This window comes from Pristiophorus japonicus, chromosome 11 (genome assembly GCF_044704955.1).
Source record: "Pristiophorus japonicus isolate sPriJap1 chromosome 11, sPriJap1.hap1, whole genome shotgun sequence".
NCBI classification, from domain to species: domain Eukaryota; kingdom Metazoa; phylum Chordata; class Chondrichthyes; family Pristiophoridae; genus Pristiophorus; species Pristiophorus japonicus.
In genome coordinates this window covers 32,852,402-32,874,322 of record NC_091987.1, presented here as the reverse complement: position 1 = coordinate 32,874,322, position 21,921 = coordinate 32,852,402, and the positions used below count along the sequence as shown (strand labels likewise).

General features: G+C 45.8%; 1 protein-coding gene across 2 annotated transcripts in view; it reads left to right on the top strand.

Annotated features, from left to right (window-relative positions):
- Window positions 1-21,921, top strand: part of LOC139276003 (rho guanine nucleotide exchange factor TIAM1-like) — a 421,871-nt gene that overhangs the window by 3,540 nt on the left and 396,410 nt on the right. For both annotated transcript variants that reach the window (XM_070893321.1, XM_070893322.1), the window contains exon 2: window positions 17,048-17,233. The gene's annotated coding sequence lies outside the window, so the exon portion shown is untranslated. The remainder of the gene's footprint in view (window positions 1-17,047; window positions 17,234-21,921) is intronic.

The window sequence follows — 21,921 nt, the reverse complement described above, 5'->3', positions numbered from 1 at the left end:
AATTAATTTGAATTGTTATAAGATGAGGTTCAGTCGTAGAGTGAACATTATATGGCTCTGATCTAGTTGCAGATACTTCCTATGAAATGGCCGACACCACAAAGTGGTGCTCCAAAATCACAGGGGCATTCCTAGAAATAGAAGCATGGACCAATAGTGTAATATTAGTTGCAGCCTTTGACAATGCACATAGATGTGAAACATGGATTCACCATCATCACAAAACCTACGTAATGGAAGATTCATGAAGTGATGCAGGCATCCATTTGATGCTACCACACCGTGTAGTATTCTCCAACTCTGATAACTAAGAAGAAAACTTTAATGAAGGGTCTTCCACTGTGAATATCTTCTATTGAAAGATGGCAGAATATCCTGTTAGAGAGTATCTTGATAGGAAGCAAAGGTAAGGAATTTGAACATATGCAATGCCAGAGAGTACAAGCTTTTGTAGAATAGTATGGCATTTCAGAATAGGTAATTGGGAGATGGTTTGTATGGCTAGATTGAGGTGTTGAGGAAGGTCTCAAGACTTTGCAATAATGAGCAGAATTGGTCATTTGCAAGTGGGATCGGGGTAGTCTGCAGAACTCTTTAAATATACCCCATCAAATAAGAACAGAATTTCACCCTTTTTTTCGAAGACCATAGAATCTGACCTATTAACATCCATGTATCCCTTACTCCAGTAATTCTTGCAGCTGCAGTATGTATTATAGTCTGTTTCTGTCTTTCTTTTGCATTATTCAAACAGGCATGCACAGGTGTGGGGGCAACAGTCCCCCTTTGGTCAGGAGAGTCTCTGTTGGAGGATATCAGGTTTCATATCTTTAACAAATTGTGATAAAAGACAGGCAGGTTGGAGAAGAATATTTCCTGCAGTGTGATGCAGGAAATCTGGGTGTTTCATCCCACACTGTGATTAGGTGAGAACAGAAAAATAGCAATGCTCATGGACACCATTGCAAAGGACAGTCTGTGAAGGTTTGGTGGCAAATGGTTGCTATCTGGGTATGAATTGACACAGGTGACTGTCTGCCCTCCTCGAGTAGATCCAAAAGTCCAGACAGTGACACAGTACTTTCCTTTCACCCAGAAAAAAAATCTATTGGGTCCCCCTGGTCCTCCGTGATCACAGCAGGAAGAGGGGACAGGGTTATTAGCTGATTGATGACATGTAGCAAGCTTGACCAAATACCAAGCTCGGCAGAGACTTTCTCTAGCTTGGTCCAGTTGCAATCCAAGTATTTTCCAGATTCCCAAATACAAAATATGGATGGTGCGCTCTGCAAGAAGTCCAACTGCCACAGACTAACCGAGAACCCCCAGCATTGTTCAAGTTGATCTTTGGAAAGGAAGCTGCTAAGTACACCCATAAACATTTCCATATCCACTGTGCACCAACCAGATGCTTCATCACAAGCAGTACACTTTTATCCAGCCCATGGACAGATATGAACCATTTCTATATGTGTCAAAGAATAGCAGATTCCAATGTAGATGATGTAAATTAATGCATACTGGAACAAAACATCTAACAATTGCACTGTTTAAGAATATTCATTAGTAATCTTAAGTAAAGAAAATTATTTGGGTGTGATCATTAATCATTTATTGAAAATTTCCAATCAATATGCTAACAGTTTCACAAGTATTTTGATTAACATTTTATCATCAGAGCTGATCAAATAATACTTAACTATATAAAAGTTATTTGAATTCCTTTTATTGAACATGATGCTTTAGAAAGGGTTTGGAGGAGACCACTGAGAATAAATTCAGAATTTATGGGGGGAGGTTGTAGGACTGAAAGAGGTTACAGATCAGGAGGGGGTGATGCTACAGACGTATTTAAATACAAGGATGATAAATTTAAAGCATTTGTGGACTGGGAGCCAACATGAATCAGAGAGGACAAGAGTGATGGGCAAGTGGGACTTGAGTTATGGAGGAACTGAAGTTTTTGGAGGATGGGAATTTGGCTAGGAGAGTGTTGGAGTAATCAAATTTGGAGGTGACAAAGGAACATATAAGGGTTTCAGCAGCAAATAGACTGAGGTAGAGATAGGAATTGTACAGAGGCAGAAGTAGAGGATATGGAGATGGAAGCACAGTTTGGTGTCAAACAGGATGTTGAGGTGGTAAACTGTCTGAATTAGTCTGAGACAGTGGCTAGGAAGGGGACTGCACTCAGTGGTTAGGGTATGGGATGGATGGTAATAGGTTTGATCTACCCAGTGTTTAGTTGGAGGAAATTATGGTTCAGCTAAGACTGGATGTCAGACAAGCAGTTTAACAGCACAAAGACAGTGGAAGGGTCGAGTGCAGCTGGAGAGGTAAAGCTTGGTGACATTGGCATGGGTGGAAACTGATGCCATTCTTGCTGGTTATGCTGAGCTGCTAATTGCTATATTAAAAGTATAGGACCTAGAAACTGCTGACATTCAGCATCCTATAATCCCATATGTGTTTTCTGTGGAGAATGTTACCGAGGGGCAGCATGTAGATAAGGAAGGGAAGGGAGTTAAGAATGGATCTTGTGGTTCTCTCAAGGTAATAGTGTGGGGATGCAAAGGAAAGCCATTGCTGGAGATACTGTGGCTATACTCGGCTAGTTAAGAGTGGAACCAAGCAAGCTTGGAGCTGGATGATGGAGGAAAGGCATTAAAGGGTGATGGTGTGGTTGACTGTGTCCCAAGACTGGAGAGAGTTTGAGGAGGGATAATGCACCACGATCACAGTGAAAGTCATTTGCGACTTTGGTTTGTGCCGTTTTGGTGCTATGGAGGGGCGGAAACCTATTTGGAGGGTTTCAAGAAAGAGGTTGGAATGGATCTTGGAGGCAACATCAAGTGTACGGATAGGAAATAGGGTTTGTGGCACTAGTTGACATAAAAGTGAGAATTTTGAAAGGTAAAATCTTTGTAATGTTGACCCCTGTCTTATACAAGGGTTATGTTTCAATTTGTTTTTTGGGTGGAATTGTATTGTCTTTGTACAGTGGTAATGTATGGTATCCCTGAAAATATCTAGTTTTCTTTTGTAACACACTCCAAATGTAAATTTAATTTCCTGAAATGCACATGGTTTATTTTGGTGCATTCATTAATAACTTGCAACATGCAGTTTTTTTCTCAACTGTTTTGAACAAGGAGCTTTCATTATACTCCAGCAGAGCAACTCGATTTTATACTTGTTGATACTGGCGTTCTAATTTTCTTACCCCAGACCCATTGCGGCAAGTGATCTGCTCTGGTATTTGTGATTTCAATGCTAAATTAGTCTCTGCAGTCTTTACCAAGACTATTTGGGATGGTCAGCTTTAGAACCACATTCCCAGGATCAACAAGGGGAATTTTAACACGTTGCCCCCCCCCCCCGGTTGATGGCAAATCAGCAAGGGAGCAGTTAAAGTGGAGCGATCCCATTTCTCACTCTGTTTCCGCCAATGCGGGTTTTGGTGGAGGATGAGGCTCCCGTTGGACTCCAGCTGGCGCCTCATAAATAAATGCAAATCGGGGTGCTGTGTCATACTTGAGACTCCGATGGCATTTTAACTCACTCGTGAGCGGGGTGGCTGTCCCGACAGGTAAAGCTGTTGCGATGTAATCAAGGCCACTGAAGGCAAGTTAATCCATCACCCCAGTGCTCGCTAACCTACATTGGCTTCCAGACCGGCAACACCTCAGTTTAAAAATTCTCATCCTTATTTTCAAATTCCTCCATGGCTTCGCCCCACCCTATCTCTGTAATTTGCTCCAGCACTCCAACCCTCCGATATCTTTATGCTCCTTCATTTCTGGCCTCTTGCACATTCATCATTTTAATTGCTCCGCCTTCAGCTGGCTGGGTCCTAGGCTCTGGAATTCCTTCCCTAAGCCTCGCTGCCTCTCTACCTCTCCCCTCCTTTAAGATGCTTCTTAAAACCTATCTCCTTGACCACCTGGCCTAATATTTTCTTGTGTGGCTTGGTGTCAAATTTTGTTTGATAGCACTCCTGTGAATGCCTTGGGACATTTTACTATGTTAAAGGCACTATATAAATGCAAGTTGTTGTTGCTAAAAAACATTTCTTAGTTGGACCAGAAGAAACATGCATGCTTCTCTGGGTCCCACAAGGAAAGTCCAAGCTGCTTCTTCCCCAGCACTCCCACCCCCCACTGCAGCTTACGAGGTCCTTGGATCACTTCACCCACCCCTCGCCCCCATGGAACTTGCTGCTAGCAGCTTTCTCCTGATGCCGCCGGTCAGGCAGTCTCTGAGCCGCCCAATCTTCATAGTCCCCAATCGGCCTGCTGCAAATTTCCAAACAAAATGGATGAGTAACTGGCTGCATTTTAATGAGTCCTGGCTGTTAAAAGCTGCTTGGCCTTTGTCAAACTCCTGGGTGGGACTGTGTAGGGTCTCTTTTATATTCTTAGCAGTTGACGAGACTCTAGTCCGGTGGTAGTATCCAGGCAAACTTTATTGGCTCAGTTAGTCAGTTACATCTTGCAGTTACTAAGAATAAAGCGCGCTACCGCGTGTTACAGCTTCAGTTATAGTTGTGAACGGGGAGGGTGTCCCCGGGGTCTCTACACGGGCTATTCCCTGATTGGACCCCCTGCTGTTACTGGGGTCAGTTTGTTGACTCCGGACTGGCCGCTGGTTATGACCCAGCTGCCCATTGCAGATAGCAATCGCCTTGGTCATGATGTGATTACCACATCATGCCCCTTCCTCCTGCTGTTCACTGTTTCGCAGCATGTTCCTGTTACCTGGTCGGAACAGTGCTTAACCCTGTGACTGTGCTTTGGCCCCAACCATACTGCAACCTTTTCCATTGTTAGTGAGCATGTACACAGCACACAGCTACTCAATTAATTATAAATTAATCAGGTCCCACAATCCCCCCTTTGATTCCCTCCTTAGTTGGAATCATAACGCCCCGATTTTTTTATATATATATATATATATATATCCTCTTCTTAAGGTGCAGAAGTGGGTGGCAAAAGCCCCCTTCCACATTCCTTATTCTGGGGTTAGTCGTTGTCATCATACGCATAGCCAAACATCTAATCAAAGTAAACAAACAGTATAATGCTACTATTACAGCAAATACAAATATAATTCCTTGTACCAATGAGCTGGCCACGGAGCCTAGCCATCATGTGGCCCAGTTCCACAGTGTGGTAGCTGGGGGTTGTTTTAGCTGTTCTATCTCCTTTTTGATGTGGTCTGCTAGGTTGATGATATCCTCGGAACTATCCGGGATATACATGCAACATTTGGTGCCGATCAAGGCACATGTCCCTCCCACCCCTCTCCGCCAGGATAAAGTCTAAGGCCATTCGGTTTTGTAAGGCCACTGTGCGAATGGCCACCATTTCGCCGTTTATTTTAAGTAGGGCTCCCGCGGGTGTCATTAGCCACCTTTTCCAGGACGGATGCCATGATAATGGACTCCCTTGCTAATTTACCAGTTCCATACTAAGGAACCAGAATGGCGAAGAACCTTTCAGTCTCCGTAATCGCCCGTTTACTCCTTTGTGGAGAAAACAACCCTGGAAGGGAAGTGGAGTGGCAAATGTAGGATATCACATAACCCAAATAACAAGATCCTGTCCAGTTCTGTGGCAGCCAGGAATAAGCCCTGTGGCCGCAAATAAAGTAGGTACTGTTGTATGGGGAATATCGGCCACCTCCTATCATTACCCATTCTTGTGTAAAGTTCTGGCCCAGGGTGGTCTTATTCTGGAAATGCAGGAAGCTCTGCATGCTTCCTTTCGTCACATTCACGTTTTGCCTACACGTACTATTCCCCATTCCCTGCCCTCCAGTTTGGTTTCTGATCAGACATACTGACCCTTGTGGCCTTCCTATCCCTGAGCTGTTAGTGAGGACCAAGAACGGGGGCTTTAGAGTCTGGTTATACTTGGGCTGATACCACTCCAAAAAGGTATTTAACCCATAGCCCGCCAAACGGCATTCGGCCTTTGGTAATTCTACGTCTTCCCCCAGACTATTGGTCCTGTTCCCGTTCGTACGGTTCTGGCTAAAAAAACATTCCACCATCTCAGATTCATTTGAGGGGGAATGGTCTCAAAGGAATTCCTCCCTTTGAATGGATTGGTACCTGTGCACATACCCAACAACTGGAGATGTTGGCTTCCTTAGCATAGCTATATGACATGTACATAAAAGTATTTACATGTAGCTCCATGTTACACAGGGGTAGGGTCAGACCCACGAGTACAATCAATCCAAATATTTTATTGAGTTCAAAAGTTCAATTCTTTTCTTTTAGTCTGTTTCCGATACGGGTACCCATTTAACGTGTGCGGCGTGGATCCAAGCCTTCTTCCCTTGGATTTTAACCGCCTATCGGGTCATCAGTAATACTTGGTACGGTCCTTCCCACTTGGCTCCCAGCGGTTCTTTGTGTATTTTATTTACGTATACCCAAACTCCTGGGACAATATTGTGTCCTCCCTCCGGGGGTTCCCCCCAAGCCACTTTTACCTGTTGGGAAGCAGCACTGATAGCATTTGTTAAATTCTGGCAATATTCCAACAATGTGTCACTCATCAGGTGACTGTCTGCTTTTCGCAGATCGCTAGTCCCTGGGAGAGACATTGGTCTCCCGGTGATCACCTCAAAAGGGCTTAAGCCCGTGGTTCGGTTTGGGGTAACCCTGATGCTACACAAGACCATTGGGCGTGCTTGCGGCCACGGGATCCCCTCTTGAGTTCGATTCATATGCTCCACTTGGCCTGACGACTGTGGGTGATAAGGGCAATGTAGATTCCATGTGATGTTGAGCAATCTGCAGACCTCTTGGCACACGGCTCCAGTAAAATGGGTCCCCTGATCAGAGGCAATACTTGCGGGGACTCCCCATCTAGGTATCTAGGCTTTACACAGCACCTTAGCCATGTGCGTGGAGGTGCTCCTTCGGGTGGGTACGGCTTCCACCCACCGAGAGAATCGATCCACAATCACGAAGATGTCCGTATACCCCTGACATGGGGGCAATGAGATGTAATCTACTTGTAAATCTCGGAAAGGCCCTGCCGGGGCTGGAGGTCGGAGAAGGGGCATTGTGGTGGAGGGCCCAGGGTTATTTTTCTGGCAAGTGACGCACCTGTCCACTGTGGCTTGAGTGTGTTTCCTAAAACTCCGGCACCACCAGCTCTTCTGGAATCAAGTCGTCATTCATTGGGGGGGCTAAGTGCCCCCAGGAGTGTATTTGTTGGGCCAAAAAGGGCATTAGTGCTTGTGGTGCCACTGGTTTTCCTGTCTCAGGCTGCCTCCACATTCCATCCGCCCGTAGCTTTATCCCTTCACTTATCCATTCCCATTTTTCCGTCCGGAGACATTCCTCCTGCATTTTTGCCAGATCCTTTGTCAGCATTCGGTTCCCCAGTTGACATACAAGGGTGCCCTTCTCTGGTTCCATTAAAGCGACTTCCTTCGCTGCCTGGTCGGCCCGTGCGTTCCCTTTAGCCTCATCTATATTCTCCTTCGTATGGGCCTTGCATTTCAGGATAGATACCTTCTCTGGCAGCAGTAATGCTTCAAGTAGGTCGCGGACTTCCGCCCCATTCCGTATTGGGGTTCCTGCTGCAGTCAAGAATCCTCTCTTCTGCCATAACTGGCCAAAATCATGTGCCACCCCAAAAGCGTACCTGGAATCCATGTATATATTAGCTGTTTGTCCCTCGGCGACCCTGCAGGCTTCGGCCAGCGCTCTCAATTCGGCCTGCTGAGCGGAGGTTCCGGCAGGGAGCCCCCCCTTCCTTACTACCTCGTGCAGCGTCGTGACTGCCCAGCCCGCCTTCCGGATTCCATTCTCCACAGATGAGGACCCGTCCATTAACAGGATCAGGTCCGGATTGGGTAACGGCTCTTCGGCTGCTGCAGCGGCTCCTTCTGCTTCTTCTAACATGCCCGCACAGTCGTGTTGATCTTCATACCCTTCTTTAGGCAGGGGGAGCATGGTAGCCGGATTAACCAGGCTAGCTCGTACAATATGCAGGTTTGGAGCTTCCAGGACTGTTGTCCATCTGGTCCATCGGGCTGAGGTCACCTTGGTGACCTGGTTCATGGATAGCCTAGCATGTACTGTATGGGGACACTTGATGATCAGTTTCTGGTCCAAGACTAATCCCACTGTTACCATTACTGCTCGGCATGTAGCTTCCATGGCCCTCAGGCAACTTTCCCGTCCGAGAGCCACTGTGTCCAGTTTGGCCGAGTAGTATCTGATGGGCCTCTGTTGGTCCCCATGTTCTTGAGTCAGGATAGCAGCCATGTATCCTTTTCATGCACGAATAGGGTGAAGGGCTTCCTGGTGTCCGGGATCCCTAGGGCGGATGCCGTGCACAGGGCCTGTTTCAATTTTTCAAATGCTCCTCAGCCAGGGTGATAGCTTCTTTTGAGGTCCGTTTTCCTTTTAACAGATCATTCAATGGTTGTGCCAGTTGCGTGTCCACCCAGTTCCTATTAAAATTGCACAGACCCAAGAAGGATCGAATTTCCTGGATCGTAGCGGGCTGTTTAGCCGAGCGAATAGCCTCGGTCCTATTCTGGGTCAGTCCCCGCTCTCCCATTGAGATCTTTTGTCCTCGGTAAATTACTTCTTCCTGGGCTATCTGGGCCTTGGCCATACTGGCCTTGTATCCCTTTTCGACGAGGTGGTCCAATAAGGTCAGCACGTCTCGTTCGTGCTGTTCTTCAGTGGTGGACGCCAGTAGGATATCATCGACATATTGTATGACCATAGATCCCATCGGGGGTAGCACCCTTAAGTGACCCTGGAGGGCCATGTGGAACACTGTTGGGCTGTTGTGGAATCCTTGAGGTAGACGGGTCCAGGTGTATTGCTGTTCCTGGATGGTAAAGGCAAACCATGGCTGCACCTCCGGGCCCAACGGAATTGCCCAGAATCTGTTGGCCATGTCAATCACGGAGAAGTACTTGTCCTCCGGCATCAGAGCCTGAAATATAGTGGAGGGGTCCGCTACCAACGGGGCTTTTTGGTCAATGCACTGGTTGGCCTTCCGGTAGTCCACTGTCATGCGCCAGGCGTCTTTACCCTTTTGCACTGGCCACACAGGGCTGTTGGATGAGCTGTGGGTCTAAACTAGTACTCCTTGTTCTTCTAACTGCCGGATGATGGGTAATATTCCTTGGATTGACGTCTGGCTGATCGGGTACTGTTTGGTGCAAGGAGGTGGCCACAGTCATGTTTGTCCTTGGCCCATATCGGGTGGTCCCTTTGTTCTTCCCTCTGCAGGGATCGGATCGACCATGTGATTTGGCCGTTCTCAAAGTCCAGGGAGGAGTCTATTTTCGTCAAGACGTCCATCTCGAGTAGGGGTTGTCCCACCGGTCCCACCCAGACTGATGCGGTTACTTCATGTGGTCCCAGAACCAAACACATCGGCTGGGTTCGGTGGAGTATCAGCTTATGGCCTCCAACTCCATGTGCCGCATGGGTTGTCCCGTCGAGGGGGAATTTATAATTTTCGGGCACGCACGTCAATTCTGTCCCTGTGTCCAATAAACAATCAATCTCTTGGTCGCCCACTCCCATACTGACTTATAGTCCGTCCCTGCGCTGATTTATTAATGCTAACAGGGATCCTGCCGGGGAGGGGGTGGGCTCTACGAGTTTTTTGCACACTCCCAGCAACTGTAGCTGCTGATCGAAGGAAAGTTCTTTACTGCTCCATCACTGACCACCCGTCGGCCTGTTTCTGGCCCGTCCCTGAGCTTCCCTAGTTGTTCTGTTTCTTCGCTCGGCACAATCGGGCCCAATGTCCCTCTTTACCGCAGTCTTTCGGACGTCTGTCCCTCCCGGTCCTTTGGTTTCCATCCAGTCTGCATTACTCAGACCTTTTGAAGTTAAATCCCGATCTAACTGGCTACACCGGTCTACCAACTGCGCGAAGGAGGTTCCCCGATCATCCCAATCTGCCAGGGTCGCCTTCACTAATTTAGATGGTTCCGGTTTCAACCCCGCCATAAAAGTAGCCTTCAAGGGTCCGACTCTTTTGTCATCCATCTGCTCCGCATCTTGATGTAGAACCGAATGTTCCAGCCATGTAGACTTGAATCTCTCCTCATACTAAAGCACCCCCTCTGTGCCTTTTTGCTGGCACACTGCAATCTTACTCCAATCCGTCATTGCCGGCCCGTACTTTCTTAACCACCCTTTCACTTCTCCCCAGGCTGCGTCCATCCCCTGTCCAGTGTCTCCAAGTGTCTCTCTTACTGCCCTCTGGCGTTTACGTGCTGATCGTCCCGGCACCATGACGGTCAGAATCTAGACTCCGTCCAAAGGATGGAGTGTGTAAATACTTCGCAGTCGATCTAATTGTTCCCAAGTTCTCGCCGCCCCTCCCCTTTCAGGTGTTGGAGTTCTTTCGACCATTTATCTATTTTTTTGGGGTTCCGCGGCTACGTGATCTATCATTCTCATATTTTTGTTTACGTTTCTTAGTTCCGCCTTCTGTTTTGGTCGTCGTCTCTACTTTAACTCTCGTTTTTAGTGGGGCTAATATCGCTGCCGTCCGAGTCCTCATCGGATGATGAGGAGCCCAAATCCGAATCCGACATCACTATTCCCGTCTGTTGCCTTTCCAGCTGTCTGTGTTCTTTCCCTACTTGTGCCAGACTTGGATAGATGGCTTTGTACTCCAGACGCGGCCCCTGCATATTGGCTGCGACCGAATCTTTAATCTCACCCTTCAGTTTAGTTATCTCTTTGCCTTTCTTCTCTCTTTCCGAATTTTTCTTGGTCACTTGTTTCCCAAGTGCCTTGATTTGATCTTTAGCAGCTTTCAGATCCCGATCGAATTGGGACTGGGTCATGATCTCTTTTCTCTTGTCGAACTTGGCTCATGACGGCCAGGATCCAGCAGGTCCTTTCTTTATCTTTCATGCGCGTGGTTTTCCCCCATACCCTTTTTATATCGTTCAGGGTCCACTGACCCTTAGAGGTTCCGTACTTTTGTTCAATTTCAGCACATGTCTTTCGTAAATCAAACCGCTGTTCGATGTATTCCCTCAGGCTTTCTTACACTTCCTCGTCTGTGACCTCCGGTGGGGCCAGCCCTCTTTTCAGTCGTGGGATGGTTTTTGTTTCCGCCTTCAGCCATTGTGCCGATTTAGAACCCTTAGTTGTGGCGGGTGCGCGACGTGGACCTTAAGTTCGGGACAGGACCTTATGTTCTGTCGAGTGGAGAGCTCTCTGTTACGGAGGTCTCGTCCCTAATACTACCCACAAACAGTTCTTTTAAAGATCGCGTGAATGACGCCTGCCATGAAAGACTTCGGACGAGGACTTTATTTAAGAGGTGTCCTTACCCTTGTCGACGTGGGTCCTAGGGTCTCCCAGCGGCTGGCATTCAGCGATCCTGCCGACTACGCCAGAATGTAGGGTCTCTTATATTCTTAGCAGTTGATGAGACTCTAGTCCGGTGGTAGTATCCAGGCAAACTTTATTGGCTCAGTTACATTCAGTTACATCTTGCAGTTACTAAGAATAAAGCGCGCGCTACCGCGTGTTACAGCTTCAGTTATAGTTGTGAACGGGGGGTGTCCCCAGGGTCTCTACACGGGCTATTCCCTGATTGGACTCCCTGCTGTTACTGGGGTCAGTTTGTCAACTCCGGACTGGCCGCTGGTTATGACCCAGCTGCTCATTGCAGATAGCAATCGCCTTGGTCATGATGTGATTACCACATCATGCCCTTCCTCCTGCTGTTTACTGTTTCGCAGCATGTTCCTGTTATCTGGTCGGAACAGTGCTTAACCCTGTGACTGCTTTGGCCCCATCCACGCTGCAAACTTTTCCATTGTTAGTGAGCATGTACACAGCACACAGCTACTCTATAATTATAAATTAATCAGGTTCCAGTTAATCAGGTCCCACAGACTGCCATACGCTCCTGCTGGCTACCCACCAGGAGTTAAAATAGGTTCTAACATTTCTACTGCACACCTATTATCATGTGAGGTGCAGGGAGGAGAGTTCTCGGAGAGTAGATGAATTAAAACAGTAAGTAGATTAGAGAACCAATGTACTTGACCACCTCTCATCCCAGTTATTTTACATAGTTTTATAGTTTTTTGTGGGTGTTTTTACGGGTTGAAACCAGTGAGAATACCAACCCTTAAATCTCCTTAGCTACTATTAAGAACATATGAACATAAGAAATAGGAGCAGGAGTAGGCCATTTGGCCCCTCGAGCCTGCTCCGCCATTCAATATCATGGCTTATTCTCTCCCTCTACTCCACTTTCCCGCTCTATCCCCATATCCCTTGATTCCCTTAATATCCAAAAATCCGTTGATCTCTGTCTGGAATGTACTCTATGACTCAGCCTCCACAACCCTCTCGGGTAGAGAATTCCAAAGATTCGCCACCCTCTGAGTGAAGAAATTTCTCCTCGTCTCAGCCCTAAATGACCGACCCTTTATTCTGAGACTGTGATTCATAATCTAGACTCCTCAGCCAGGTGAAACATCCTCCCAGCATCTACCCTGTCCAGCCCCTTAAGAATTTTATATGTTTCAATGAGGTCAGCTCTCATTCTTCTAAAGTCTAGGGAATATAGGTTTAGTCTACTCAATCTCTCTTCATAGGACAATCTCCTCATTCCAGGAATCAGTCGAGAGAACCGCCATGGCGAGTATATACTTCCTTGCGTAAAGAGACCAAAACTGTACACAATACTTAAGGTGTGGTCTCACCAAAGCCCTATATAATTGCAGTAAGACTTCTTTATTTTTATATGTACTGTACTGCGATTCCCTTTGTAATAAAGGAGAACACATTATTTGCTTTCCTAATTGCTTGCTGTACCTGCATGTTAACTATCTGTGATTTGTGTACAAGGACATCCAGGTCCTGCTGAATACCAATATCTCCCAGTCTCTCACCTTCAAAAAAAAATTCTGTTTTTGTTTTTTTCTTACCAAAAGTGGATAACTTCACATTTCTCCATGTTATATTTCATCTACCACGCTCTATCCCACTCACTTAACCTGTCTATATCCCTTTGCAGCGTCTCTGCGTCTTTCTCAAAGCTTTCTCAGACCTGGCTTTGTATCGTCAGCAAAACTTGGATACATTGTACTCGGTCCCCTCATCTAATTCATTGATACAGATTGTAAATAGCTGAGGCCAAAGCACAGATCCTTGCAGTACCGCATTTGTTACAACCTCCAACCCAAAAATGACCTGTTTATTCCTACTGTTTTCTGTTCATTAACAAATCGTCAATCCATGAGGAGTTCCTTACATTTTATCATCTTGAGATCAATGTTGCACAAATCCTGACAATATGACCAAGTATCTTGGGGTGGATTTTTGGCTCCTCTCCGCTCTGTTTTTCGCCCCAGAGCGGTGGCAATGGCGGCGGTAAGCCTTTAGCGCCCCACAGCGATCCCGGGGTCGGTTTCTCGAAGAGCTGTACTAGTGTGCAACGCCCCTGGTTGTGACACCAGCGCGAATTTGGACTATTGCCCAACCCACTGCCTGGGAAATCAGGGCGGTTCACCGATGCTGACAGCGGAGAGGAAGGTAAGTGTGATTGTTTTTTCATTATTTCTTTTTGCGATTTGTGTTGTGGTGGCATGAGTAATGTTTTGGGAATGTTTCCATGTTTTCTTTTTAAGGTTTCTCCCCTCCCCCCGCCCCTGTTCCTAGCCTGGCTCTTCAGCTCGGGCGTTTTCCATCCTAACGCCCTAAGAGAGGTGTACAACACCTCGCTTAGCGCTGCGCCTCCTGACACAAGGCACAGCTGGCCAAACTTAATTACTGAGGCACAAACTGTTCCCGGGCGCAAACTTTACCGCCCCGCTCCCGCTGCCATTATCGCCATCAAAGCTCAAAATCCAGTCCTTTTCAGATTGTTTCACGTGTCATGGTGCGATTGATTAAGCTTGTATGCTGGCTACCTCCTAAATAACTTTATTGTGCCGATTTTCCTTCCTGCTGGCTGGTTACTATACCTGACTTATTGGGGGCAATTTTGGAAACAGAAGAATGCATGCTCTGAGAAATCCTCCCCCTTCTAATAGTCAATGGGTTTAGAACAACATACCCGCAGTTCTGTCAGAAACAATACTTAAGGAGGCTTTAATTCATCAAGAAGGCAGTGACTGAGTTATGTCTATCTTGCAAGAAGACCTGCAACTAACTCTTACAGCTAGTATGGCACTGCCTGTTGCAATCAAGGTCAACCAGTCTGCAGTCCATGCCTGTATTAAATAGGTGCTTGATGCCTTGTTTGTAAGTGCAGACAGATTCATCACTTTCCCCATGGACATCTGGAAATAGCAGGATTGAGCTCTGGGTTTGCACAGATTGTAGGATTTTACCCAGTCCAAGGGATCATTGACTGGACCTATATTGCCCTGTTGGCTCCTTCACACAATGTGACTGTCTTCATGAATTGCAAAATGTTACCATTCTATTAATGTTCAACTGGCGTGTGATGACCAGCAGTGCACCATGCAGGTCTGTGCCTGCTTTTCTGGCAGCTGTCATGGTGCTTTTGTATTGCATTTCCCCCACTGTATTCCTCTGCACAGAAAGTGAAAGGCTGGTTGCTTAGAGACGAGGGCAATCCCCTGCACATCTGGCTTATGAGTCCTCTTGAGAGCCCATGCTCTTATCTTGTGCAGTAACCTTTTATGTGGCATCTTATCGAATGCCTTCTGGAAATCCAAATACACTACATCTACTGGTTCCCCTTTATCCACCCTGCTCGTTGCATCCTCAAAAAAACTCGAGCAAATTTGTCAAACATGATTTCCTTAGCAACCTCCAGGATCTCAAGCTTGCCCTCTGCAGAATGCATAAACACTGCATCTGCTGGGCAGTCTGCCTGACTTGCGTTCTGGTGGGCATCAGTTCAGTGGGCTGCAAGGGTACAGAAATGTGATCATGAGAGCTAACCTCATTTTCCATTCCTGTTGCATGACCCTCCCTACTAGGTTGCAGTTCAGCACTTTTACTGCTCTATCGGAGAGCAGACTGTAGGAGATCACTGATTGAAGTGAAAGCCCTATTCATTTGATCTCCCAACCTGTCCACGGTTGATGGGTTGGTTGGAAGCTTGCATGGCTTCCAGTATAAGCTTCCCTGAGGGATGCTCTTGTGCCCTGGTATCAGGCTCCTGCAGAGGAAACTGAGCTGCAACAGCCGTCAAGGTGAACATGTACTCGATAATTAATTGAAGTTTGTTGATGATATGTGTGAAATCCCCACACTAGTGGGTAGTAGACTCCATCATACTGCCCGGCATGTTTTGGGACCTTCCTGGCTGGTAGTCCAATGTCTTTACTAATCGCTGGTGCACAGAAATCATTAAAAAAATGCTGGGCCCTTGAAGGTTGCTTCTGTCCTCTTTAACAGACCTAGACTGCGAGCCCTCTGGTTAGCTCTGCCATTGCCCTTCCTTGCTCCTGTTCACTTATGCTTTGTGAACCCCCCGTTGCTCTCTCCTCAAACTCAATATCTAAGTTAACACTGGATTCCTATTCATATGGTGGTGCTTGGTATGACAACTGCAAATGATGATGCATTATTATCAAGGTTTTTATCTGTCATCTGTCTGGCACTAGCATCCGTGTTTTCTGCCATACCTAGAAAAAGGAGAGTGTGACCAGGGTTTAGATGCAGTTTCAATGGCAAGCACTTGCCAGACCATTATGTTTCACCAGGTTGTCCTGTTCAGGAGGTTCGTGAGTATGTGACTGAAAGAGTTAAGTAGCAAAAGAAGAGGTAAGGAAGATGCCAACAAAACTAATAGTGACGGGCTTCCACCTTCGGCACTTGTGAGACTGACTGCTCTGTGTCTTCTCATTTGTCAGTGGTGGTCTCTTCTACAGTGAGTGTTTATCGACTGGCTGGACTGCCTTGTGTGCTGATTATCTCCTGCTGTGTTGCAAGCTTCTCCTGCAAGAAATGTGGAAGTGGGTAACTGTGTCTAGAGCAAAGGCTTTCAATCCTTGCCACCATTTTATCTACCAGCTTGCCATAGTGTGCATAATGACAGGAAAAGCAAGTGTGGCAAGGAGAACACAGGAACATAAGAAATAGGAGCAGGAGTAGGCCATTCGGCCCTTCGAGCCTGCTCCACCATTTAATAAGATCAGGATGATCTTTTACTTCAACTCCACCTTTTTGCACTATTCGCATATCCCTTGATTCCCTCAGGATCCAAAAAGGTCTTAACAATTTGTGTCTTGAATGAGAGAGCGATGTAGTTGTTAGATCAGTAGCAGCTTTTGAGTGAAAGCAGAAAGGAGGTGTAGTGAAATCTTCTCTGCTGACTTAAAGACAATCATGAGAAGAAGTGAATGGAAGGAATAATTGTGTGGAAGCGAAGGTGGGGTCCTGTAGAGATGTGCTGAAAGATGTGAAAGGGAGTCTTGCGTTGTCATCCTGTTAAGATCATTATGCCGCCTTCGTGCACAACCTAGTGATGGAAATTATAAAGCTGCATAATTTTAAATCTTCAGATTCAACAACGCTTTCTGTTTCATCAACGCTCATGCTCAGTGAGTGGTCATGGATTATTTTTGGGCTGCAGAGTTAAAATTAATGATCTATCATTTGGATTTGCAAATAATTGCATGGTCAATTTTTTCCATAATAGCGATGGTGCAACATACTTCATATAATTTAGAATGACCATGCAGATTTAACATCAATACAATGATACTACCACTTTTATAGAGGACAATCTGCCCAATTGCTTTCCTTGCTGCCAACACTAATCACTCTTAAATTACTTGTGAATGTTCTTGTATGACATTTATTTGGAAATCAAGATCTGGTGTCCTGACCGATCTCAGGAACTGTCCAGTATAGGATGGATAAATTAAACAAAGCTATCAAAGAAGGTTTTGACATTTCATTCTTATCCTTCAGTTGACTCAATGGCTTTCTAGACCTTTCCCTTCATTTTCGGCGGTTTTCTCAGCGGTGCAGCTCTATTTTGGTGAAAAACCGCTCAGTGAAAGTTTCCTCTTTAATTTTTTTAAGAGTTCCACTGACATTTTGAAAATACCACTGGGGATCAAACCGCCCATACGCACCGCCGAGGAAACCGCCGAGAAAACCGCCACGATCCAAGTTTTGCCTCAACGGGGGGCCCATTCGCACCGCCGAGAAAACCGCCCACAAAAAGCTGCCGGAACCAGGGTGTTGGTGTGTACCCTGCAAAGAAAGGCAAGTTAAAGGTTTTTAATAATTTTTTAAATTCTATAATGATTATTATGTTAAAAAGGGTCTTGAGTATGTTTTCTAACTTTGTATTTTTTGTTTAATTGAAAAAAATATTTTGAGTTTTCCCCCGTCCCTAGGCCCAACCGCAGCCTCGGTCTAAATTTTAAGTACTTGCCATCCATTCCGATAAGAACGGCCCATTTTACCTAGTTTCGCCTTTAACCGCCAAGAATCTTGGTGTAAGATCCATTTTCTCGCCTGGTGATATTGTTTTTACCTTTTTTCTGGAAATTTTCACCAGCGTTATTTGCAGAATCTTAGCGGTCTTTCTGGGTGACAGTCGGGTGGTGGGGGGGCTTTAGGGAAAGTCTGTCCCTTTGACTTTTAGGAAAACTAGAGCAGTATGTTAGTGGGGGAGTGAGAAACAGAGATATTAAAAAAAAAATCAAGCAAAAGAAGAAAATACAAGAGACAAATTACCACTAAGCAGCCTTGTGTTATCTCTGTCTTCTGTTTGAGAACATGCCAAAGGTATTGACAGACTTGCCTTTATGAGCCTGAATCTAAAGTTTTCTATTTGTGATCGTGGCATCAAAACTGCCACATTCCCGCGACCAATTGAGTTAAAAATTTTGGCTGGCGCAAGAAAGGATTGAGGCAAGACACCCAATTGTTGGGACAAGGATCTTTCCAAGAACACTGATCTTTGTAGTGAGAATTAAATATGAAGATATCAAAATTTTCCCTTTCCTATCCCACACCTGCCCATCTTCTGACGCATCACGTTTTACCAAGCAGAAACACCTGGTCTTGGATTAGATTACTAGAGGAATGTATTTATTTCATTCCTTTGGGGAAATTGAAAATGTGTAAACTATTATTTCCCTGAAAATTTTTTAACCAACCATGTTTTTACTTATTTGCATGCACACACAGCACAGATATATAAATTATGTTGAAATGCATCATGGTAAAGCTTGTACATGTTATTGTGCTACATAAATGATTGATACATGTCTCTGCTAGATGCTTTTCCTTTAAATAAAAGTTTGTCAAACATTTCATCGGCAGTGTCCTTTAACTTGAAAAACAAAACTTGTGATCATTAGTTCAAGCATGGATCAAAATTGTGCGTGTGATCCTTTTTTATGGAAGTATAGAGAGAGTAATATTAATATCCCCTATTAATTTCTGAGTAAAACTCTCATGGTAAATTTAATGCAGGTGTTTATATTGTTTCCTTGTCAGGCAGAGGAAGCAAAACAAATGACAGATTATTGATTCAAGTTGGCATACTACTGTGACAATGTGACATTTCAAAATTAAAAGTAGCTGGTTGTGTTTCAAATTCACCTTGGTGATGTAAGTTGAATTTGCATGAGTTATGAAAACCATAGCAACGAATCCTTGTTCAGCAATGTTGCAAAGCAGCATTCTGCTAACTACTGGTTTATATCAATCTTGTGTTTTTCTTGCAACTACTATGTTACAGGAATTTCATGGGACATTATTAAACTCACACAGAAAATAATTTGAAAAATAACTTCAGCAAATATTTAAGTCAAATAGAAAACAAAGTTAAAATAGCCATGAATGGTGGTGGAACATTAAACAATTAACGGGAGGAGGAGGCTCCATGAACATCTTCAATGATTGCGGAGCGCAGCACGTGAGTGCAAGAGATAAGGCTGAAGCTTTCGTAACCATCTTCGGCCAGAAGTGCCAAGTGGATGATTTATCTCGGCCTCCTCCTGAGGTTCTCACCATCACAGAAGCCAGTCTTCAGCCAATTCGATTCCCTCTACATGATATCAAGAAATGGCAGAGCGCACTGGATAAAGCAAAGGCTAAAGGCCCCCACAACATCCCGGCTGTAGTGTTGAAGACTTGTGCTCCAGAATTAGCTGCATCTCTCGGCAAGTTGTTCCAGTACAGCTACAACATTGTATCTAACTGACTGTGCAAAACTGCCCAGGTACGTTCTGTCCAGAAAGAGCAGGACAAATCCAATGCCCACTCCAATGAGCTCCTCTCATCTCACCCCTCTGAGCTCCTCACCTCTTTCTCCACCCCCTCTCCCCGCCCCCGCCTCCGAGCTCCTCTTTGCTTTCTGCCCCCGCCTCCGAGCTCCTCTCCTCTCTTTCTGACCCCCCATCCCGCTAAGCTCCTCTCCTTCCCCCCAACCCCCCCCCCCGCCTCCCATCTCCTCTGATCTCTCTCTCTCCACCCCTGAGGGAGTCCTCCCCCCTCCGAGCACTTCCCCTCTGAGCTCCTCCACTCTCCTCTTCCCCTCCAAGCTTCGCTCCTCTTCCCCTCCGAGCTCCTCTACTCTCTTTCTTCCCCCCCCCCCCCGCTAAGCTCCCCTCCTTTTTTTCACCCCCAATCTCCCCTGAGCTCCTCTCTCTCCACCCCTCGGCTCCCCTTCCGAGCTGCTCCCTGCTCCTACCCCTCCCCCCCCCCCCCCTCCCCCGCAGCACATCTCCTCTCTATGCCCTCCCCCCATGCACTCTTTAAATAGATTAAAATAGTCTTCGCTATCCTTGGGCTATATATGAATATTCAAGTATAATGTGTTATACATTTGGCTCTTGTCATATTGAATTGCTTGCTCTCCAGCTTTGAACCTGGTTAAGTACATATTGTGTTATCCAAGCAAGCTTACACCACAATCCCTCAAAATATTCAGAAGCCCTTATATCCATGACACTATGTACTCTGTGTTCTGCTAGCTTTTCCTCTTGCTGTTGCTGCTGCACCGGAGTCTTGAGAAAAGAGGTAGTTTTGGAGGAGGAGAAGGAGGTCTGAGAGGCAGAGGCAATTGAGTGGGAATTGCAGAAAATGAGACCTAGGTGACTGAAGGCACAGCAGCCTGTCGTGGGGTGAAGGTAAGACGAATGCAGAAGAGAACTGAATCAGAGGAATGGAAAGTTTACAAGGTTGAAGGAAGTTAGGGAGGAAGGGTTGGGCAAAACCATGGAGTGATTTGAAGATGAGGGCAAGGTTTTTAAAATTTAAGATGTTGGTCATTTGGGAGCCACTATAAGTCAGCAAGGATGGCAGTAGATGGATGAGCGGGATTTGTTGCGGGATAGGATACGATTAACAGAGATTTGGACTAACTGCAGGTTATGAAGGGAGGAGGCCGGGAGGCCAACAGGAAAAGTATTGTAGTTGAGTCCGAAGGCGACAGAAGCATGAATGAAGATTTCAGTAGCCGAGGTAGAAATAGAGGGTGGAGATGTTACAAAAGTGTAAGTAGCTGATTTTTGTGATTGAGAAGATCTGGGGGCAGAAACATTTTGGGGTCGGACAGGGCTCTGAGCTTGGCTACGGCTGAGACAGTAGCCAGGTATGTTGATAGTCAATGGTGAGGGAGAGGAATCTGTGGCAGAGTCTGAAGACGATGGCTTTTGGCATCCCAATGTTCAACAGGAGAAGTTAAGCCTTGTCCAAGACCCAGATGTCACACAGGTAGTCTAATGCAATGGAGGGATTGTGTAGAGTGGTGCAGCTGGGTGTTATCAGCATTCATGTGGAAATGTACCGGGTGTCCATGGATGATAATCACCAAGGGCCATAGGTGAGCTTACAAACGCCAGGGTATCACCTTGGAAGACTCTGATGGTGAGTGTGGGCTTGAGAAGAGATGTCATTGCTAGAGATGCTCTGGCTATGAATGGATAGATAGGAATGGAACCAACTGAGGGCAGTTCCCACTGAGATTGTCAGTGGAGGAAAGACATTGAGGAGGACAGTGTGATAAAAATCAAAAGTTTCAGAAAGGACTAGGAAGGATAATGCACCATGGTCACAGAATATTGTTTATAATTTAAGGATGATTTTAATGCTGTGCTAGATGCAGAAAGCTGGATAGAGAGATTCAAACAGGAAGCTGCAAGAGAAATGATCACAGAACATTCAAGAACCTTGGACAGCAAAGAAATGTTGGAGATGGAATAATAGCAAGACTAAGAATAGAGGTATTGAGGATGGGTTTTTGATGAAGGGTGGGGATACAGTATCAGATTAGTGGAACCATTTACAATGTGAGCTAGCATGAGGGCTTGGAAGGGGAATTGTGGGACCAGGAGTTTAGTGGCAATGGGGTTATCGACAAAACTAGCTTAGAAAGGGAAAGGGGACAGCTGGGACAGAAATTATAGCTCTTTAGTTCCTCTGCCTTATCCCAGAAATACCTGACTACCATAACATTGGAACCACAGTAAGGTTGATATTTCAGTTCTTACTCTAAAGTAGCAGGACCAAAGCACAGCGAGCTTTGTACTTGCCCAAGTCACACTGGGCTTGCATGGCTTGATTTTGCAAGGTTGGCTTCACTGATTATGCATAGCAAGCTTTGGACCCAGATTAGATCTACCAGCAGGAGCTGGTTGTTGGCAAAGTAAGGGCATTTTTAAAAGGGTTTCTTAACTCTTGTAACTTGAAAAGGTTGACCTCAAGGACATAGAACAGCTTGGTTTTCTTATACTTGCTTTGGAGGTGCTTGTGCAAGAAGTGCAACAAAGGAGGGTTGTAATGTCTGGGATCCCAGCGTACCTCCCATACAGAAACCCCATCCAGTTTGCTTGGCATGAGGTAGCAAACAGTCAGTCCTGTATCCAACGGGCAAAGGATATGGAGACAAACAAAGAAAAGTTCAGTCTGAGGAAGTCTGACAAAATAAGTCTAGC